This window comes from Symphalangus syndactylus, chromosome 12, assembly GCF_028878055.3.
Source record: "Symphalangus syndactylus isolate Jambi chromosome 12, NHGRI_mSymSyn1-v2.1_pri, whole genome shotgun sequence".
Classification (NCBI taxonomy): Eukaryota; Metazoa; Chordata; class Mammalia; order Primates; family Hylobatidae; genus Symphalangus; species Symphalangus syndactylus.
This window is the reverse complement of record NC_072441.2, coordinates 64,247,826-64,268,912: the sequence shown is the minus strand read 5'-3', so window position 1 is coordinate 64,268,912 and position 21,087 is coordinate 64,247,826. Positions and strand designations below refer to the sequence as shown.

General features: G+C 41.7%; 1 protein-coding gene, 1 non-coding gene and 1 pseudogene across 14 annotated transcripts in view; 2 read left to right on the top strand and 1 right to left on the bottom strand.

Moving 5' to 3' along the window:
* RAP1A (RAP1A, member of RAS oncogene family) overlaps nt 1-21,087 on the bottom strand; it is a 96,851-nt gene that overhangs the window by 55,060 nt on the left and 20,704 nt on the right. For 7 of the 13 annotated variants that reach the window (XM_063625668.1, XM_063625678.1, XM_063625669.1 and 4 more), the window contains one exon: nt 900-998. The exons of the other annotated variants lie outside the window; for them this stretch is intronic. The gene's annotated coding sequence lies outside the window, so the exon portion shown is untranslated. The remainder of the gene's footprint in view (nt 1-899; nt 999-21,087) is intronic. 13 annotated transcript variants of the gene reach the window in all.
* Nucleotides 8,734-8,840, top strand: LOC134734961 (U6 spliceosomal RNA). The gene has a single exon (XR_010117829.1). It is a non-coding gene; the product is annotated as a U6 spliceosomal RNA (small nuclear RNA).
* On the top strand, nt 9,715-11,000 carry LOC129468526 (keratin, type I cytoskeletal 18-like; annotated as a pseudogene).

The following is a 21,087-nucleotide window of genomic DNA, read 5'->3' as shown; positions in this document are numbered from 1 at the left end:
AACAGTGTCAAAATACATGAGGCAAAAATGGATACTGCAAAGAGAAACAGATGAATCCATTATTATAGCTGGAGCCCTCAACACCCTTGTCAGTAACTGACAGATCCGGCAGGCAGAAAATCAGTAAGGTCGTAGTTGAACTAAACAACACCATCAATCAATTGGATCTAATCGACATTTACAGAATACAGCCCGGTACTGCATGACATTGTTTCAGTCCGAATTGTTTAGACCGCATATATGATGGTGGTCCCGTAGGATTACAATGGAGCTGAAAAATTCCTATTGCCTAGTGACATCTTAATGATCCTGAACCAGCGTAGGCGTAGGTGAATATGTGTGTTTGTGTCTTAGTTTTTAACAAAAATGTTTAAAAAGTTTAAAAAAAGTTAAAAAGTTTAAAAATAGAAAAAAGCTTTATAGAATAAGGATATAAAGAAAGGAAATATTTTTTTTTTTTTTTTTTTTTTTTTTTTTTTTTTTTTTTTTGAGACAGAGTCTTGCTGTCACCCAGGCTGGAGTGCAGTGGCGCGATCTCGGCTCACTGCAAGCTCCGCCTCCCGGGTTCACGCCATTCTCCCGCCTCAGCCTCTCCGAGTAGCTGGGACTACAGGCGCCCGCCACCACGCCCGGCTAATTTTTTTTTGTATTTTTAGTAGAGACGGGGTTTCACCATGGTCTCGATCTCCTGACCTCGTGATCCGCCCGCCTCGGCCTCCCAAAGTGCTGGGATTACAAGCGTGAGCCACCGCGCCCGGCAGGAAATATTTTTTTAACAGATGGACAATGTGTTTGTGTTTTAAGCTAAGTGTTATTACGGGAGTCGAAAAGTTTATAAAGTAAAAAAGTTATAACAAGCTAAGGTTGAACTGAATGATTTACTTTATTTATTTACTTACTTATTTTAGAGACAGGGTCTCACTCTGTTGTCCAGGCTGGACTGCAGTGGTGTGATCACAGCTAGAAGATATGTTGTTAAGTGATGTGTGACTGTATTTCTATATATTGGCAAAGAAGTGAAAAATAAAATTTAAAAAATCACTTACGAAAGTATCTAAAAAGAAACTATTTAGAGATTAACAAATTGCCTAATGATATATTTCTCTGAACGTATCCCTGTTAAGTGATGTATGACGGTACTTTATCCAACAATGAAAGAATATACATTATTTTCAAGTGCACACGAAACATTTACCAAGATAGACCATATTCTAAATTATAAAGTAAGTCTCAATAAATTTGAATAAATTTAAATCATACAAGGTATGTTTTCTGACTACTACAGAATTAAATTAGAAACCAGTAACAGAAAGATCAAGAAAATCCCCAAATATTTAGAAACTAAACAACATATTTCTAAATAATCCATGGTTCAAAGAAGAAATCAAAAGGGATAAACTGGTATTTTGAACAGGATGAAAATGAAAACACAACATATTAAAATTTATAGACAGTCCAGAAATAAATCCCTCACATATATGGTCAAATGATTTTTGAAAATGAGGCCAAGACCATTCAATTGGGAAAGGATGGTTTTTTCAATAAATGGTGCTAGAAAAACTGGATATTCACATGTAAAAGAATGAAGAGTTGGGCCCTCTTCATTGGGCCCACCATATACAAAAATTAACTCAAAATGGATCAAAGACTAAATGTGAGAGAGGAAAACCGCAAAATTCTTGGAAGAAAACATAGGAGGAAAGATACATGACAATGGCTTTGGCAATGATTGCTTGGATAAACACCAAAAGCACGGGCAACAAAAGAAAAAAATAGATAAATTGGACTAAAGGTTGAGTATCCCTTTGGGAACAGAAGTGCTCCAGATTTCAAATATTTTCAGATTTTGGAATATCTGTATATACATAATGAGATCTATTGGTAATGGGACTCAAGTCTAAACACAAAATTCTTTTATGTTTCATAAACACTTCATACACATAGCCTGAAAGTAATTTTATACAATATGTTTAACAATTTTGTGCATGAAACAAAGTTTTGACTACTATTTTGACTGCAACCCACATGGGGAAAGATATAAAATGTTCCACTTCTGGTGTCATGTCAGCACTCAAAACTTATGGATTTCGGATTTTGGGATTAGTGACGCTCAATCGTGATGTGTTCTTTGATGCACAGAAGTTTGCAATTTTGACATACAGGTATCCCTAATCCACTTATATAAAGTACCCATTGTAGTAAAAAATTCAGAGACAGAAAGTAGAATGGTGGTTGTTAGGGGCTGAGAAGGGGGATGGGGAATTACTGTTTAATGGAATCAAGTTTCAGTTACACAAAATGAAAAGAGTTCTGGAAACAGATGGTGGTGAAGTCTGCACAACAATGTGAATGTACTTAATTTTACTGAATTGTATACTTAAAAATAATTACAATGGTATGTTATGTGTATTTTACCACAATATAAAAAAATACAACACAATTCTCCATATTAACTAAAACAAAAAAAAAAAATCAGAGCAGAGGAGCCATCAAAGCAGGTCAAGAAAGAGCAACTAGTGAGGCAGTGGCGGGGGGAACCATGTGTATAGTTTCTTGGGATAAAGAGAAGAAAATATTTCAAAGAGGAGGGAGTGATCAATTGTCAAAGGCTGACATGTAAATTAAGATGAGACTGAGAACTTGACCACTGGAGGTCACCGGAGACTTGATAAACTAATTTCAGTGTAATAACCCAGGACAAAAGCACAATTGGGTTCAGGAAAGATTGGGAGGTAAGAAATTGGGAGATGGCATTATAGACAATTTTTTTGAGGAGTCTGCTTTAAGGAGGAATAGAAAAATCAGGTAGTCACTACTACAAGGGAAAGGAGAATGTGGTTTCAAAAGGGGTTTTGCCTTATTTATTTTTATAGTAGGTACTTATTAATCAAACATTTAAGAGCAACTCAGTAAGTATTTGTCCAGAATGAACTCTTCTCAAGACTAGGTTTACTGCTTGACATTAGAGGTTAAAGTGTTGCAATTCTGAATCTTGTTTTTTATTACCACCACCCCCACCCCCGCCGATATTACTTCATCTCTCTCCGAGGTCATTAAGTTTTTCAGAACTATTTTAACAGATATTGCAATAAATGTACAGTAATTTAACTATCCTTCTTGCTGGGCATGTCCAAGTGTTTTCTACTATTACAGATAATGCTGCAATGAATCTTTATTTATATAATACACTTTTATCCAGTTGTCATTATTTTCTTTGGCTTATATTCTCACACGGAACATTAATTAATCAAAGAGTAGGAACATTTTTAAGGTTCTTCATGGAGATTAGTTTTATCAACTGGCATTCCAATCAGGAATGTGTGGGTCCCATTTCACCATATCCCTAATAGCACAGTTTCAACATAAAATGTTCCTATTTAGTTAACTGTATTATCAAAATTTTATTACTCTAAGTTTCTCTGATAGTGAGGTTAAAGTTTTCAAATATTTATCAGTCATGTGCTTTTTTCTTTTGTGAATGCCTATTCTTTTTCATTTATCTTTAAAAAAAGTTTGTTCCTATCAAGCAGTCTGTTCTATTTATTAATAGCCACTTCTTTTGATTGATTATCCCATTTTCCCTCAGATGTTGTTTGCTTTTAGCTGTTTATTTTATCACACTCAAGTTAATTTCTGTTTTTTTTTTGTTTTTTTTGCATTTTTTTTCTTTTTTTCAGTTATTTTGCATTAAATCTATGTTTCCCATTGTCATTTTCCCCTCATAGCTCATGAGTTTGGTTTATAACTGCTAAGGACTGGGCACCAGTGAATTAAAGCAAAAGACTGGGTTTAAGTATGGAAGTTCTGTTGTGAGGAATTTAGAAACTCTCTTTTGCTGTAACTACTTGGTCTATGGTCTGGCCCACATTTATTTTTTCCGACAGGGCCTCACTCTGTCACCGCTGGAGTGCAGTGGCACGATCACAGCTTAGTGCAGCCTCCAACTCCTGGCCTCAAGCAATTCCCTCCCACCTCAACCTCTAAAGTCCTGGGATTATAGGTGTGAGCCACCGCATTCAGCCAGTCCACATTTAAATCAAAGTTTAGAAGGCTAATAATTTTATGTCCAATAAGTAAATAAACATATAATAAAATATGGCAAAGGCAACTAGATAAATTAGCAAGTAGGACTTAGATTCAGATCACCTATATTTAATCACTGGCTCTACCACTTATCAGGTGGAAGGCTCTGGACTTCTTAAACTTACTCAATTCTCATGATCTATAACAAACAGTAGCAGTTTAACACTTACTGAGGACTTATTTATTATGTGCAAGCATATTTCTAAGAATTTTACTTTTAGTCAATTTAAAACAATTCTATAATATTATTATAATCACCACTTTGGACAAGAGAAAACATACAACCTACAGAAGTTCAATAACTCAACAAAACTCACAAAACGATTAGTAAATGGCAGAACGAGGATTTGAACCTAGGCATTCTGCCTCCAGTGCTCCCATCCCGGCTCCTAAGCACTCTATTATATGGCCTCTTTCATCTTTAAAATGGGAATGATACCACCTAACGCAGGTGTGATGGAAGGATTAAATAAAACAGTATACATGAAAGTGTGAAGTGGCAAGAATAAGAAATAGTATTAAAAGGGGGGTTTGTTTGAAGTAACAACAAAACCTGATAGACACTTATGATTTAAAATAGGTTAAAAAAAAAAAAGATGGCAGCAAATTCCACAAAGCATATGCAATCAACTAAAATCCTTACAGTAACCTGTTAAGAATACCATGGCGGAGAGTCCTTAGGCTCTTGCTCTCTGGCTGGAATAAAAACTTCTTGCCTGAGACTAGAAGGATATGCAATTTATTCCATGAAAATAATTGTGCAAAGCATTATCCCTAGCAGGCCAGATCAGTTAATATGCCAGTTTAGAAGCCCCATGAAAACAAGAGACTCGCCTTGTCTTTTCTTCCACTTACATCTTGCCACTTCTCTTACGTCAAAATAACATCTTGGTTTATCCCCCTTCCTAGGTAATGCCTTAACCACTTCCTCTATCTATCCAAAACCTCTATGCCTTTTGAGGTGCATTTCAAACCCCAACCTCAGAGTTGTATCCATTAATTCATGCCCATAGTCTTCTTTTCTCTCCCTGACCTCTCATTACCTCTTTTATACTACTTAATCTCTGGTTACATTTTCTTTTGTTGAGATATAATTCATATACTGTAAAACCCACCATTTTTTTTTTTTTTTTTTTTTTTTTTTGAGACGGAGTTTCGCTCTTGTAGCCCAGGCTGGAATGCAATGGTGTGATCTCGGCTCACCACAACCTCCGCCTTCCGGGTTCAAGCGATTCTCCTGCCTCAGCCTCCCAAGTAGCTGGGATTACAGGCATGCGCCACCACCCCCAGCTAATTTTTTGTATTTTTAGTAGAGACGGGGGTTTCTCCATGTTGGTCAGGCTGGTCTCGAACTCCCAACCTAGGTGATCCGCCCGCCTCAGCCTCCCAAAGTGCTGGGATTACAGGCGTGAGCCACCGCGTCTGGCCCACTATTTTCAGGTACACAATTCAGTGGATTTAAAAATTATATTCACAAGGCTGTTATAACCACCATCACTATCTAATTCCTGAATATTTTCATCACCCCCTCCCAAAAAAAAACCATATCCGGCCGGGCGCGGTGGCTCACGCTTGTAATCCCAGCACTTTGGGAGGCCGAGGCAGGTGGATTACGAGGTCAGGAGATCGAGACCATGGTGAAACCCCGTCTCTACTAAAAATACAAAAAATTAGCCGGGCGTGGTGGCAGGCGCCTGTAGTCCCAGCTACTCGGAGAGGCTGAGGCAGGAGAATGGCGTGAACCCGGGAGGCAGAGGTTGCAGTGAGCCGAGATCGTGCCACTGCACTCCAGCCTAGGGGACAGAGCGAGACTCCGTCTCAAAAAAAAAAAAAAAAAAAAAAAAAAAAAAAAAAAAAAACCATATCCATGAACAGTTACTCCCCATTTGCCCTCCCTACAGTCTCTGGCAACCACTAATCTACCTACTGTCTCTGAAGATTTGCTTTTTCTATACATTTCACATAGATGGAATTATACATGTGGCCTTTTGTGTCTGGCTTTTGTGCTTAGCATGTTTCCAAGGTTCATCGATGTTGAAGTGTGTGTCAGTATTTCATTCCTTTTTATGGCTGAATCATATTCCATTGTATGGCTATATCACATTTTGTTTATCAGTTGATGGACATTTGGGTTCTTTCCACTTTTTGTTTATTGTAATGAACAGTCTTGTACAAGTTTTAGTGTACACATACGTTTCCAATCTCTTGGGTATATATACCTAGCAGCAAAACTGCTGGGTCATAAGATAACTCTATATATTTTTTTATTTTTATTTATTTATTTATTTTTCATTGCGTCTCTTTAGCATATGTTTAACTTTCTCAGCAACTGCCAAACTGTTTTCCACAGTGGCTGTACCATTTCACATTCTCATCAGCAATGTATGAGAGTTCCAATCTCTCTACATCCTGACCAACACTTGTTATTGTCCTTTTTTCCCCTAAATTACAGCCATCCTAGTGTGTATGAAATAATATCTCATTATGATTTTGATTTGCGTTTCCCTAAGGTCTCTGTTTACATTTTATGTGATATATATTCTTCTAATTCATAGTCAGCAAACTTTATCTATGAAGAGCTAGACGGTAGATGTTTTATGCTTTGTGAGCCACATAAGGCCTATGTCACATATTATTCTTTATTTCTTTTTTTTTTTTTTTTTTTTTTTTTAAAAAGCTCTTTAAAAAGTAAAAACCATTCTTAGCTTGAGGGCCATACAAAACAGGTCTTGGACCAAAGTTTGGTGACCTCTCCTCTAACTGTTTCATAATTAGCCTTGCCTTTGCTATCAACGTCAACTTTGCTGAATGCAAGGTAAGGATTATTTTGTATTTCCACATAGAGATTTGCACAGGGTCTATGAATGTAAGAACAGAGGTTCTAAAAATACGTGAACTGGGTCAGGCCTATAATCCCAGCACTTTGGGAGGCTGAGGCGGGTGGAGAACCTGAGATCAGGAGTTCGAGACCAGAGTGGCCAACATGGTGAAATCTGGTCTCTACTAAAAATACAAACATTAGCCGGGCATGGTGGCACAAGCCTGTAGTTCCAGCTACTCAGGAGGCTGAGGCAGGAGAATCATTTGAACCTGGGAGGCAGAGGTTGCAGTGAGCCAAGATAGCACCACTACACTTCAGCCTGGGTGACAGAGCCAGACTCCGTCTCAAAAAAAAAAAATAAAAATAAAAATACTTGAACTAAACTTTTTGCACACACAAAAAAAATGTCAATTAAAAAATATATATATTTGGGGCCGGGCACGGTCTCTCATGCCTGTAATCCCAGCACTCTGGGAGGTCGAGGTAGGTGGATCACGAGGTCAAGAGATCGAGACCATCCCGGCCGTCAACATGGTGAAACGCTGTCTCAACTAAAAATACAAAAACATTAGCTGGGCGTGGTGGCACATGCTGGTAATCCCAGCACTTTGGGAAGCCGAGACAGGCAGATCGCTTGAGGTCAGGAGTTCAAGACCAGCCTGGCCAACATGGCGAAACCCTATCTCTACTAAAAATAAAAAAATCAGCTGGGCATTGTGGCACATGCCTGTAATCCCAGCTACTCAGAAGGCTAAGGCACAAGAATTGCTTGAACCTGGGAGGCGGAGGTGGCAGTGAGCCAAGATTGTGCCACTGCACTATAGCCTGGGCAACAGAGCGAGACTCTATCTAAAAAAAAAAAAAAAAAATATATATATATATATATATATATATATATATATATATATATCCCACAGGCATTACGCAATATAAAGGGTACTAGTTTTTAAAGTGATTATTAAAAGTACAGTCATTTTTCTTTTTTGAAACTAGCTAACTTGAAAGAATTTTGTTAAGAACCAGAGAAAGACTTTTTCATAATGCCCTTAAGAGTCAAAATTATAATCAATTAACTTAAAGACATACTTCTGAATCAAGTATTTCTAAATCCCACAACTACAAATAAGATTAAAATTACAGTAATACAATGTGGAAGAACTTGCCATCTGTTCCTCTTTATATATAGCCAAAACAAGCAAACAAACAAGACAGGAACAAAGAAGACTTTTAGGGCAGCAAAACTATCTGTATGAAACTATAAGATGAAGCCAGGCGAGGTGGCTCACGCCTGTAATCCCAGCACTTTGAGAGGCCGAGGCAGGCAGATCACGAGGTCAGGAGATCGAGACCATCCTGGCTAACATGGTGAAACCCCGTCTCTACTAAAAATACAAAAAAATTAGCCGGGCGTGGTGGTGGGTGCTTGTAGTCCCAGCTACTTGGGAGGCTGAGGCAGGAGAATGGTGTGAACCCGGGAGGCGGAGGTTGCAGTGAGCAGTTGCAGTGATCGCGTCACTGCACTCCAGCCCGGGCAACAGAGCAAGACTCTGTCTCAAAAAAAAAAAAAAAACTATAAGGTGGACACATATCATTTTACATTTGTCCAAACCCATAGAATATATAAAACCAAAAGTGAACTCTAAGGTAAACTATGGACTCTGCATAATAAGTATGTGTCAATGTACATTCATCAGCTGTAACATATGTACCAATTTGGTAGGGGATTTGTTGATAATGAAGGAGACTACGCACGTGTGGGGGCAGAAGATATACAAGAAATCTGCTCAGTTTTATCGTAAACCTAAAACTGCTCTAAAAAAAATTAAGTTGTGTTTGCTTTGGCAGCACATACACTGAAGTTGGAATGATATAGGGAAGATTAACATGGCCCCTGCATAAGAATGACACACAAATTCATGAAGCATTCCATGTTTTTTTAATTGTCTATTTTTTTAAATGGCATACTTTTCTGGTAAATGCAGAAAAGCCAGAAATTTCAACAATTTGAATTTTACATTTTAGAAATTATAAGTAAATCATATAGAAGTCTTTCTGCATAGAAACTCTTTGATATAGGAGAATGAAAACTAATGCAAAAGATAGCAGACATAACTAGCTATTTATCTCAGGGCAAGTCACTGAATTTCTTTGAAGCCCAAACTTCTTATCTTTAAAAGTAGGAGTGACACTATCTGTCCTACCTTTTTCACAGAATTGTGAAAATCAAATGAGACAAACTTGGTAAATGTAAAAAAAAAAAAAAAGCACTCTACCACTCCACAAATATTACTTATATATATTGTTAGAAGAATTCTAAACCAAAACCAAGTTTTCGCTATTAAAATAAGTGTAAACAGGAGTTCTCTGGGTCTTCATAGTTATAACAAACATTTTTCCTAATAGTCCTAATGACATCAATGAATAGTGTGGTGATTCTTTTTTAAGCCTAACAGAGGAATGAAAATCAGACCAAACTGGTCTCACATTCTGAATGGCATAAAGGTTAACCCAGTGCATAAAAGCATTCAGACCGGTTTTCCAGGTCTTAGGAACCTAAGACAACATTCATTCTTTTGCACCTTTAGCTTATTCTAGCTAAAAGAAATAATGTATTAAATATTCCTTTAAATACTAACCTCTCTGCTAAAAATTCTATGGGAACCAAACCTCAAAAATCAAGTCAGAATTAGTAATAAAGTTTTGATTATCAACAGCAAAAGAAGAAAGGGATATTAAGCAACGATAATACGTAATATTCTGGTCATCGGCAAAGCCTGAGTCCTATCCTCTCACTCTCCTCCCCAGACAGCATGAGCTTCACCACTCGCTTCACCTTATCCACCAACTACCGGTCCCTGAGCTCTGTCAAGGCACCCAGCTATGGCGCCTGGCCAGCGTCTATCCAGGCGCTGGGGGCTCTGGTTCCCAGATCTCCGTGTCCTGCTCCACCAGCTTCTGGGACAGCTTGGGGTCTGGCTGCAGGGATGGCCAGGGGGCTGGCAGGAATGGGAGGCATCCAGAACGAGGAGATCATGCAATGCCTGAATGACCACCTGGCCTCCTACCTGGACAGAGTGAGAGCCTGGAAACTGAGAACCGGAAGCTGGTGAGCAAAATCCAGGAGCACCTGGAGAAGACGGGACCCCAGCTCAGGGACTGGGGCCATTACTTCAAGACCACCAAGGACCTGAGAGCTCAGATCCTCTTAAATACTGTGGACAATGCCTGCATCGTTCTGCAGACTGACAATGCCCATCTTGATACTGATGACTTTAGAGTCGAGTATGAGACAGAGCTGGCCATGTGCCAGTCTGTGAGAGTGACATCCATGGACTCCACAAGGTCACTGATGACACCACTGTCACCTGGCTGCAGCTGGGGCCAGAGATCGAGGCTCTCAACAAGGAGCTGTTCTTCATGAAGAAGAACCACAAAGGGGAAGTAAAAGGCCTACAAGCCCAGACTGCCAGCTCTGGGTTGACCAAGGAGGCAGATGCCCCCAAATCTCAGGACATCAAGATCATGGCAGACATCTGGGCCCAATACGATGAGCTGGCTTGAAAGAATCGACAGGAGCTAGACAAGTACTGGTCTCAGCAGATTGAGGAGGGCACCACAGTGGTCACCAAGCAGTCTGCTAAGGCTGGAGCGGCTAAGATGACACTCATAGGGCTGAGACATACAGTCCAGTCCTTAAAGATTGACCTGAACTCAATGAGAAATGTGAAGGCCAGTTTGTAGAACAGACTGAGGGAGGTGGAGGCCCTCTACTTCCTGCAGATGGAGCAGCTTAACGGGATCCTGCTGCAACTGGAGTCAGAGCTGGCACAGACCCGAGCAGAGGGGCAATGCCAGGCCCAGGAGTACGAGGCCATGCTGAATGTCAAGGTCAAACTAGAGGCTGAGATCGTCACCTACCGCCACCTGCTGGAAGATGACAAGGACTTCAATCTTGGTGATGCCCTGGACAGCAGCAACTCCATGCAAACCATCCAAAAGACCACCACCCACCAGATAGTGGATGGCAAAGTGGTACCTGAGACCAATGACACCAAAGTTCTGAGACATTAAGCCAGCAGAAGCAGGGTACCCTTTGGGGAGCAGGAAGCCAATAAAAAGTTCAAAGGTCACTGGATGTCAAAACACACACACACACACACACACACACACACACACACACACACACACACATTGTTTGAACCTGGGAGGCAGAGGCTCCAGTGAGCCAAGATTGTGCCACTGCACTCCAGCCTGGGCGACAGAGCAAGACTGTCTGAAAAATAAATAAATAAATAAAATTTAAAAAATAAAATTCTCTACAAGAGTACAGACAGGTTGTCACCTAGATTTGAACTAAGAAATGTTAAACAGAAAAAGGTATTTATAGTCAAACCAAAAACCACCTGAACACAGACCTTAAAAGTATTACTAAACGCCTTGAAGTTCAGGGTTCAAAGGAAGAAACTACAGTTAAATACCTATGACTAAACTTTCTAAAAGCTATGATCTTAATATGTATTAGATCTGGATCCCTGGCCAGGCATACCGGCTCATGTCAGTAATCCTAGCACTTTGAGAGGCTAAGGTGGAAAGGGGTCAGGAGTTTGAGAGCAGCTTGGACCTCATCTCTTAAAAGAAGGGAAAAAAAAAAGACCTAGAGCCCTAATTCTAACAAACCTTACAGCAGCAAGAAGCAAATAATTGAAACATTAGCCATATCAATCTGTAAGGCATGTTGAGCTTTAGCTAAATATCTAGATTAATACAGAAAAAATGTTATAATAGTCCCTTATATAACCACAAATATCTATTATGTTTATCTACATAATTTAAGGCAGCAATCCCCAACCTTTTTGGCAGAGCCAGTTTCATGGAAGACAATTTTTCCACAGACTGGACCAGGCGTGGGAGATGGATTCAGGATGATTCAAACGCATTACATTTATTGTGCACTTTATTTCTATTATTATTACAGTGTAATAATAATAATGATATGAAATAATTATATAGCTCACCATAATGTAGAATCAGTGGGAACCCTGAGGTTGTTTTCCTGCAACTAGACAGTCCCATCTGGGGGTGATGGGAGACAGCAACAGATCATCAGGCATTAGATTCTCTTAAGAAGCGTGCAACCTAGATTATGTGCATGTGCAATTCACAAAAGGGTTTGCACTCCTATGAGAATCTAATGCCACTAGTGATCTGATAAGAGGCGGGGCTCAGGCAGTAACACTCAACGCTGTTTACCTCCTGCTGTGCAGCCTGGTTCCTAACAGGCCATGGACCATTACTAACTAGTCTGTGGCCCAGGGGTTGGAGACCCCGATCTAAGGGTATGAGACAGTAAAAGACAAAGAAAAATATGACCAGTTACCCAAATTTAACAATAAAAAAACTTTAACTCCTATTCTCAAAGTGCTAGTTTGACTAATGTTATCTTGGGTAACAAAAACTTGGAAAAAGCCAAGCATTAGGAAAAAATAAATCAACTAGTTCTGCGTTGAGAAGGTGTTCCACTCGTCCGTGCACGGTGGCTCACGCCTGTAATCCTGGCACTTTGTGAGGCCAAGGCGGGCGGATCACAAGGTGAGGAGATCAAGACCATTCTGGCTAACACAATGAAACCCCATCTCTACTAAAAATACAAAAATTAGCCAGGTGTGGTGGCGGGCGCCTGTAGTCCCAGCTACTCGGGAGGCTGAGGCAGGAGAATTGCGTGAACCCAGGAGATGGAGCTTGCAGTGAGCCAAGATTGCACCACTGTACTCCAGCCTAGGGGACAGAGTGAGACTCCGTCCAAAAAAAGAAAAAGAGAAGATGTTCTACTCCAATGGATGCATTCATTCTTAATCCCTTAGTCTGCAATTGCTCAATTTATAATTTGGGCATCGAGTTTTTTTTTTTTTACAAAAAGGAAAACTGACAGAGAATTTAAAGACAGACATACCCTGTCTCTCCAAATTAGAACAAAACATCACTAGCTCTAATTGGCAGGGATCTCCTATTAAATGGGCAGAGGTATACTAGTGGATACAAACACACTAACATTTTTTAAAGCTTGCCAAACCCATGTTATGTTGTGGGAGAGAAAAAAAAGTGTAAAAAACAACCTGGTCATTTACTAAGGGTTCTATCAAATTCGCAGTGATGAGGGGTACAAAAGGAAAAGATGTTTACTTGTACAAGAATTCCTTACTGCCTTCTACTATATAAAAATGAAACAAAAAGAATTGTGCAGCACAAATATGACTCATTAAAAATGCTCCTGAAAGAATTCCTGGTAAATATCTAAATTAATTATCTTTTTTTCAGCCCCTGATATAAACACGTGTGCACGTGTATATAATCTGAGGAAAATCCCACAGCACAGGTTTTCCACCTCACTGAAGCATCAGCTTTGAGCCCTAAGCCCTTCATCTTCTCCCAGCTTACTGTTTCCCTTCCTTTTCTCCTAACCCATGACTCCAAGGGTGATCAACAGTGTAGATTAGTAGTTAAGAACACAGACTTCGGAATCTAGCTTCCTGGGTTTAAAGCCCAGTTCTGCCACTTACTAGCTCTGTAATCCTAGGCAAGTGTCTTAAACTCTCTGTGCCTCAGTTTCATCATGGGGATAACAGTGCCTGGCTCGCAGGGTTATTTGAGTAAATGAAATGGTATCTACAAAGCTTATTTACATGCCCAACACAGAATGGGGGCTCTATAAGTTATACACTACCATCTTTGAGTTAGTCTTTGCTCAGACTCCTCCATTCCACGTATTCCTGTTGTTTCACCTGCAAATCAGCCAGTACACATCAACTGTTAGTGAATCTTAAACTTTCTCTTCATTGGTGGAGAAAATATTATTATATAACTGATGTCACTACTTCAAATTCCTGGTCTGAAATCTCACCTGGACCCTCAGTACTGCACATCAATCCTTTTACCAATCTCTACTCCACTTCCTCTCTCATTCCCTCCCTTATTGATAACTTAAGTCCAGTTACTATCATCTTTTTTCCTAAAGTCCCACTCAAAGGATGAGGCTGTCCCTTCTCACATTTAAGGTCAACCTTTCTATCTGCCCTATATATTCCCCCTGCAATTCCTACAAGCTAAAAACCTATAAGCCATACTTGACTGTGCTCCCCCTATATAATCAACAGTTGAGCTAGTTCTGCATATTTTGTTTTCTAAATAATTCTTTAAATTGTAAATTATTTTTATCCCTATTTCCACACTGTGTTAATAAGACCCTCATCATCTCTTAACCAAATTCCTCCAAGAGAAATCAAAGAGATTAAGGAGAATCAGCAGTGCAAATATCAGAAGCTGACAGAGATATAATATTTTGATTGTTTTTCAGGTTGAGACTAGCTCCTTTTTCCACCAACTATGGATCTACTTCAAGAGGTAAAACAAACGCTTGAAATGTTATACAAAACAAAACAAAAACAAATCTTTTTTAAAGCATAGGTATAATCTTCTAGGAGAGAAGAGGGCCCAATATGTGGCCCCAAAATTTCAAAATTTCAAAGAGATCTATGACCCTTCCCCCTTCCCCAAAAAAGTTTCATTATTCTAGAGAATAAGGCCCAAGCTCATTATCAGGCCTTGTAACATTCTACATAATCTGGCTCTGATCCATGTTAGTTTTACTAGCTGACCATCTATGTGAGATATCAAGAGTTGGCGAAGTGGACATCTTTTATTTGTGCATGTCTAGTATTCCTCTTTCTTTTGGTAACAACCTTGTGACACCTTATTGGGAAACAATCCTTGTCTTCCTGAATGCAGTTGTGGTGAGAATGTCAATCAAGGTGTACCCACCTTTCACTGAGCAAGGGAGACATGTGACCTCAACCCAGCCTACACCAATCAGGCTGAGTTTCCCGGGAAGCTGAATCTTAGAGTGATGTGAGGAAGGAAAATGGCTAGAGCTGATTCTTTATGACTGTGGTACACTGAAGACATTGTTCCTTACTACTGCCTAGGTCCCTACCCCTGCAAACTGCTCTGGTTCTTCTCAGGACTTCTTGAGGCCTAAGTGCTCACTTTTTTTTTTTTTTTTTTTGAGACGGAGTCTCGCTCTGTCACCCAGGCTGGAGTGCAGTGGCGCAATCTCGGCTCAATGCAAGCTCCGCCTCCCAGGTTCACGCCGTTCTCCTGCCTCAGCCTCTCCGAGTAGCTGGGACTACAGGCGCCCGCCACCACGCCCGGCTAAGTTTTTTTTTGTATTTTTCAGTAGAGACGGGGTTTCACTGTGGTCTCGATCTCCTGACCTTGTGATCCGCCCGCCTTGGCCTCCCAAAGTGCTGGGATTACAAGCGTGAGCCACCACGCCCGGCCAAGTGCTCACTTTTTACTTAAATTCTGTTATTCAACATCCTCCAAATAAACATTTTTCTGCTTAAATTAACCATTTTAGCCATTTGTTCTTCCTTTTATTGGACAAATATATATTGAACCACGTAACGGTTAGTTGGACATGTCAACTTGGCTAGACTGTAATACCCAGTTATTCAAACAGATGGAAGTGTTGCCATGAAGGTATTATCTAAATGTGGTTAACATCCACAATCAGCTGACTTCAAGGAGATTATCGTCAGTAATGTGAGTAGGCCTCATCCAATCAGTTGAAAAGCCTTAAGAGCAAAACTCAGGTTTCTCTGAAGAAGAAATTCTACTGCAAGACTGCATTATCAGCTTCAGCTAGAGAATCTGCAATGTGTTGGCCTGCCGTGTAGATTTTGGGCTTTCCAGTCCCCACAATCACATAAGCCAATTCCTTGAAATAAATCTCTTTATTTACACAATGTATGCGTGTGTGTATGGTGTGTTAATGTGTGTATCGTCTTACAGGTTCTGTAGGTATCTGCCCAGTTCTCTGAGAGAAGACCTACTACATACTGGTGCTGATGATAAGCACGGGTTGTCATTTGCTTGCTGCTATGACTGAAATAAAGGACTCAGTTTCATGTACATCCACAAGGCATTTAAGTTAAATTTTGTACCAAAGAATAAAATCTCCAATGAACCATGATGGTTCTGCTGCTTGCAACCAAAGAACCCTAAATACAGTTATATATGTTATTGTTTGAGAAGGAGAGAGTTCACAAAGTTTCACTGTTTCAAATAGTGCTAATAAACAGCTTAAGCTCAAAGCTGTGAGTAGAATTTTAAAGTTCTAAACTTGATGCCAAAAAATTAACTTTCTAGATTCTCCCAAAGTACAGAGAAATTTAAAAATGAAGGCATGTCCAAGAAAGAAAAGATGTCTAAAATAGTTACTAGAATGTACAGGTTTGTTTACCCTACTTCAGGGGCCAGCACACTATGAGCCACAGGCCAAATCTGGGCCACTGTCTGTTTTTGTGTGGCTTGTGAACTAAGGACTGTTTCTATATTTAAGGACACCTTCAGCGTCTATAAATAAAGGAGACACAATCACTCTCATTTGCTTATGTAAATGGCTGCTTTCACCCTATAACAGCAGAGTTGAATATCTGCAACAGGGACCAAATGGCCCTAAAATCCTAAAGTACTTACTATCTGGTCCCTTACAAAAAAAGTTAGCTGGCTGGGTGCGGTGGCTCACGCCTGTAATCTCAGCACTTTGGGAGGCTGAGGCGGGCGGATCACACGGTCAGGAGTTTGAGATCAGCCTGACCAACATGGTGAAACCCCGTCTCTACTAATAATAACAAAAATTAGCCAGGTGTGGTGGCGCACGCCCGTAGTCCCAGCTACACGGGAGGCTGAGGCAGGAGAATCACCTGAACCCGGGAGTGAGCCACGATCACATCACTACACTCCAGCCTGGGCGACACAGCGAGACTGTCTCAAAAAAAAAAAAAAAAAAGGGGGGCTGGGCGCAGCGGCTCACGCCTGTAATCCCAGCACTTTGGGAGGCTGAGGCGGGCGGATCACGAGGTCAGGAGATTGAGACCATCCTGGCTAACATGGTGAAACCCTGTCTCTACTAAAAATACAAAAAATTAGCCGGGCATGGTGGCAGGCGCCTGTAGTCCCAGCTACTCGGGAGGCTGAGGCAGGAGAATGGCGTGAACCCGGGAGGCGGAGCTTGCAGTGCGCCGAGATAGTGGCACTGAACTCCAGCCTGGGAGACAGTGAGACTCTGTCTCAAAAAAAAAAAAAGTTAACACCTACTCTAGTTTATCAGAGGAAGCATTAATTTCAGGAGGAATGAGCAAGAAAGGGGCAAGAAATGTTAGAAAATAGACTACGAGAAAGGAATAAACTAACTGTTATCTATTGTACATTTACTGTGCATAAAATACTGTTTTGAGCACTTTACATCTACTAGTATTTTTAATCCTCACATTTCTATGGGGTGGGGATTATTGTCCCTTTAATTTAAGTTTTTTGAGACGGAGTTTCGCTCTTATTGCCCAAGCTGGAATGCAATGGCTTGATCTCGGCTCACCACAACCTCCACCTCCCGGGTTCAAGTGATTCTCCTGCCTCAACCTCCCAAGCGGTTGGGATTACAGGCATGCGCCACCACGCCTGGCTAATTGTTGTATTTTTAGTAGAGACAGGGTTTCTTCATGTTGGTTAGGCTGGTCTCAAACTACCAACCTCAGGTGATCTGCCCACCTTGGCCTCCCAAAGTGCTGAGATTATAGGCGTGAGCCACTGTGCCCAGCCTACTGTCCCCATTTTATAGATGAGGCAAAAAGGCTAAAACTAACTTGTCCAAGCTCAACATACATAAATTATGGAGCCAGGATTATAACTCTGGCACTGTGGCTCTAGCATCAGTGTGGTTAACTACAATACTATATTGCTTTACCATTCATCTTCTTGTCTATCTAATCTGTACCATGCAAATATTATTTTTCTTTAGAATTAAAGTATACAAACACTATGGATGAACCAATACTAGAATAAATTAGAAATCTGTGGTGGTACATTTCTTAGAGAATTTAAAGGATTACAAAGACCTATGTGCATGAACACACACACACACACACACACACACACACACCCCTTCCTTCTAGAAGGTAGAGAAACTGAGGAAGATGGCCCCTTGGATTCAACCACTGCTTTCCTGCAAACCATATTTGAACTCTGAAGCTGAGGCAAGCTTTATATGCAGGCTAAGATAAGGAATGTTCTCCTCCGACATCCCCTGCATCATTATGACCAATTAATTAAGAATCTGGAACATGGAGCCAGAATGTGGATATTTCTCAAAGCTCCCAGTTAAATCTAATGTATCGCCAAGCCAGCGTTGCAATCCACCACACTGTAAGTTCTCTTCTCTCAAGGAGAAGAGTGGTAAGAACAGAGTAAGAGTGATGGGAGGAGCAAGCAGAAAGATGAGAGAAACTTGACAAAACTTCTCTCTGAAGAATGTAATTTTTATTTACTACCATGCTAATATAGAACTAGTCTTCATGTAGTGAGGAGCGCCTCTGCCCGGCCACCCACCGTCTGGGAAGTGAGGAGCGCCTCTGCCCGGCCACCCACCATCTGGGAAGTGAGCAGCGCCTCTGCCCGGCTGCCCCGTCTGGGAAGTGAGGAGCGCCTCTGCCCGGCCACCCACCGTCTGGGAAGTGAGGAGCGCCTCTGCCCGGCCGCCCCGTCTGGGAAGTGAGGAGTGCCTCTGCCCGGCCACCCCGTCTGGGAAGTGAGGAACGCCTCTGCCCGGCCACCCATCGTCTGGGAAGTGAGGAGCGCCTCTGCCCGGCCACCCATCGTCTGGGAAGTGAGGAGTGCCTCTGCCCGGCCGCCCCGTCTGGGAAGTGAGCAGCGCCTCTGCCCGGCCGCCCCGTCCGGGAAGAAGTGAGGAGCGCCTCTGCCCGGGCGCCCCGTCCGGGAAGAAGTGAGGAGCGCCTCTGCCCGGCCGCCCCATCCGGGAAGAAGTGAGGAGCGCCTCTGCCCGGCCACCCATCGTCTGGGAAGTGAGGAGCGCCTCTGCCCGGCCACCCACCGTCTGGGAAGTGAGGAGCGCCTCTGCTCGGCCGCCCCATCCGGGAAGAAGTGAGGAGCGCCTCTGCCCGGCCGCCCCGTCCGGGAAGAAGTGAGGAGCGCCTCTGCCCGGCCGCCCCGTCCGGGAAGAGGGGAGGAGCGCCTCTGCCCGGCCGCCCCGTCCGGGAAGAAGTGAGGAGCGCCTCTGCCCGGCCGCCCCGTCGGGAAGAAGTGAGGAGCGCCTCTGCCCGGCCACCCCGTCCGGGAAGAAGTGAGGAGCGCCTCTGCCCGGCCGCCCCGTCTGGGAGGTGAGGAGCGCCTCTGCCCGGCCACCCATCGTCTGGGAGGTGAGGAGCGCCTCTGCCCGGCCACCCATCGTCTGGGAGGTGAGGAGCGCCTCTGCCCGGCCACCCATCGTCTGGAAAGTGAGGAGCGCCTCTGCCCGGCCGCCCATCGTCAGGGAAGTGAGGAGCGCCTCTGCCCGACCACCCATCGTCTGGGAAGTGAGGAGCGCCTCTGCCCGGCCACCTATCGTCTGGGAAGAAGTGAGGAGCGTCTCTGCCTGGCCGCCCCGTCTGGGAAGTGAGGAGCCCCTCTGCCCGGCCGCCCCGTGTCTGGGTAGAAGTGAGGAGCTCCTCTGCCTGGCCGCTCCGTCTGGGAGGTCTACCACGGAGGCCAGAAGCAATGTGGGGGCTGGACGTGGTGGCTCACGCCTGTGGTCCCGGCACTCTGGGGGGCGAGGCGGGTTGATCACTTCGGGCTAGGAGTTCGAGACCAGTCTGGCCAACTTGGCGAAACATGAAGAATACAACAGACAAACCAACCAACCAACTCAATGACAACAAAACAGGTCTACCCTGGAGTCATACTCTAATTTTTTCTATTTTCCTCCCTTTCTGATCCTTTATCCCACTTTCTTTTTCTTCCTCTTCCTTCTCCCTCTTCTTTGTCAAATAGAGGATTGAGTTATTATCACTGATCCATATAAAGTCCCTCTCTTATTTATTTTAACTCCCACCCCCATTTCTATTCCCCGACTTCCCATGTGCAACCTTCCTAATATGTTTGATACGCATCTTTTTGTTTGTATGTATTTTTAGAAAATGTTTATTGTTTTTGTATGCAAAAAAAATTAATAAAAAAAAAAAAAAAGAAAAAAAAAAAAAAAAGAACTAGTCTTCATGTCTCATTGCTACACCTGAAGACTTAAAAAAAGGAATTGTAAAAAGAAAACTAATGATTTCTATATATGCATATATGTACATATGCATGTTTTTACAGGAAACTTCTGTCCCTTAAGGATACACAGCAAACTGATAACCATTATTTTTGTTTCGTTTGCATTCTTTTCTTGATCTGTACTTTTCAGGGCATTACTTGTATTCCTTTTAAAATATATCACTTAACAAAAATAGTGGTGTCTTTTGTTTTTTTTTTGAGACAGGGTCTCACTGTCACCCAGGTTGGAGTGTAGTGGCACAATCATGGCTCACTACAGCCTCAACCTCCCATGCTCAAGCGATCCTCCCACCTCAGCCTTCTGAGTATCTGGAATTACAGGTATGTGCCACCACACCCTGCTAATTTTTTGTTTTAATTTTTGTAGAGACAGGGTCTCACTATGTTGCTCAGGCTGGTCTCAAACTCATGGGCTCAAGCTATCCTCCCACCTTGGCCTCCCAAAGTGCTGGGATTACAGGCGGGAGCCACCATGCCTGGTCAAAAATAGTGAATTATTTAAAAACCGTGTGACTAAAAGGATGTTCAAGGTTACTTTATTATTACTTTGAATAGGAAAATAATTATAAAAAAGGGCTAGTAAAAATTACTTAATACTTTCCTGAAAAACAGCTTACTTTTTAGTCACTACACAAAACATAAAAATCTCTCAACTTTTATGTACTGTGAAGATGTATACTCTAACAAATCTATTAAAGAATCCCTGCTATCAGATGGCTATTATTAATTAAAGTCTTACTGATACTAATTTATCCCAATATTTAGTGAGGAAAAAATGTTTTAAATAATGAGAAATAATAAAATGAAAACATTTTAAGTTTTATAAAACACAAAACATCACATAGTTTTTGTAATCACTTATAATAATCTCACTTAATATTTAGTTAAAATCAAATATTGTCCTAAAAATAAACATCCTCCTTATATGGACTATTCAGTTAAATGAATTTGAAGTTTTCATATGGCTTCAGTCTTCAAAAAACAAAGTAGGCAATGGTGGAGGGTAAGGCTTTATCTAAGCA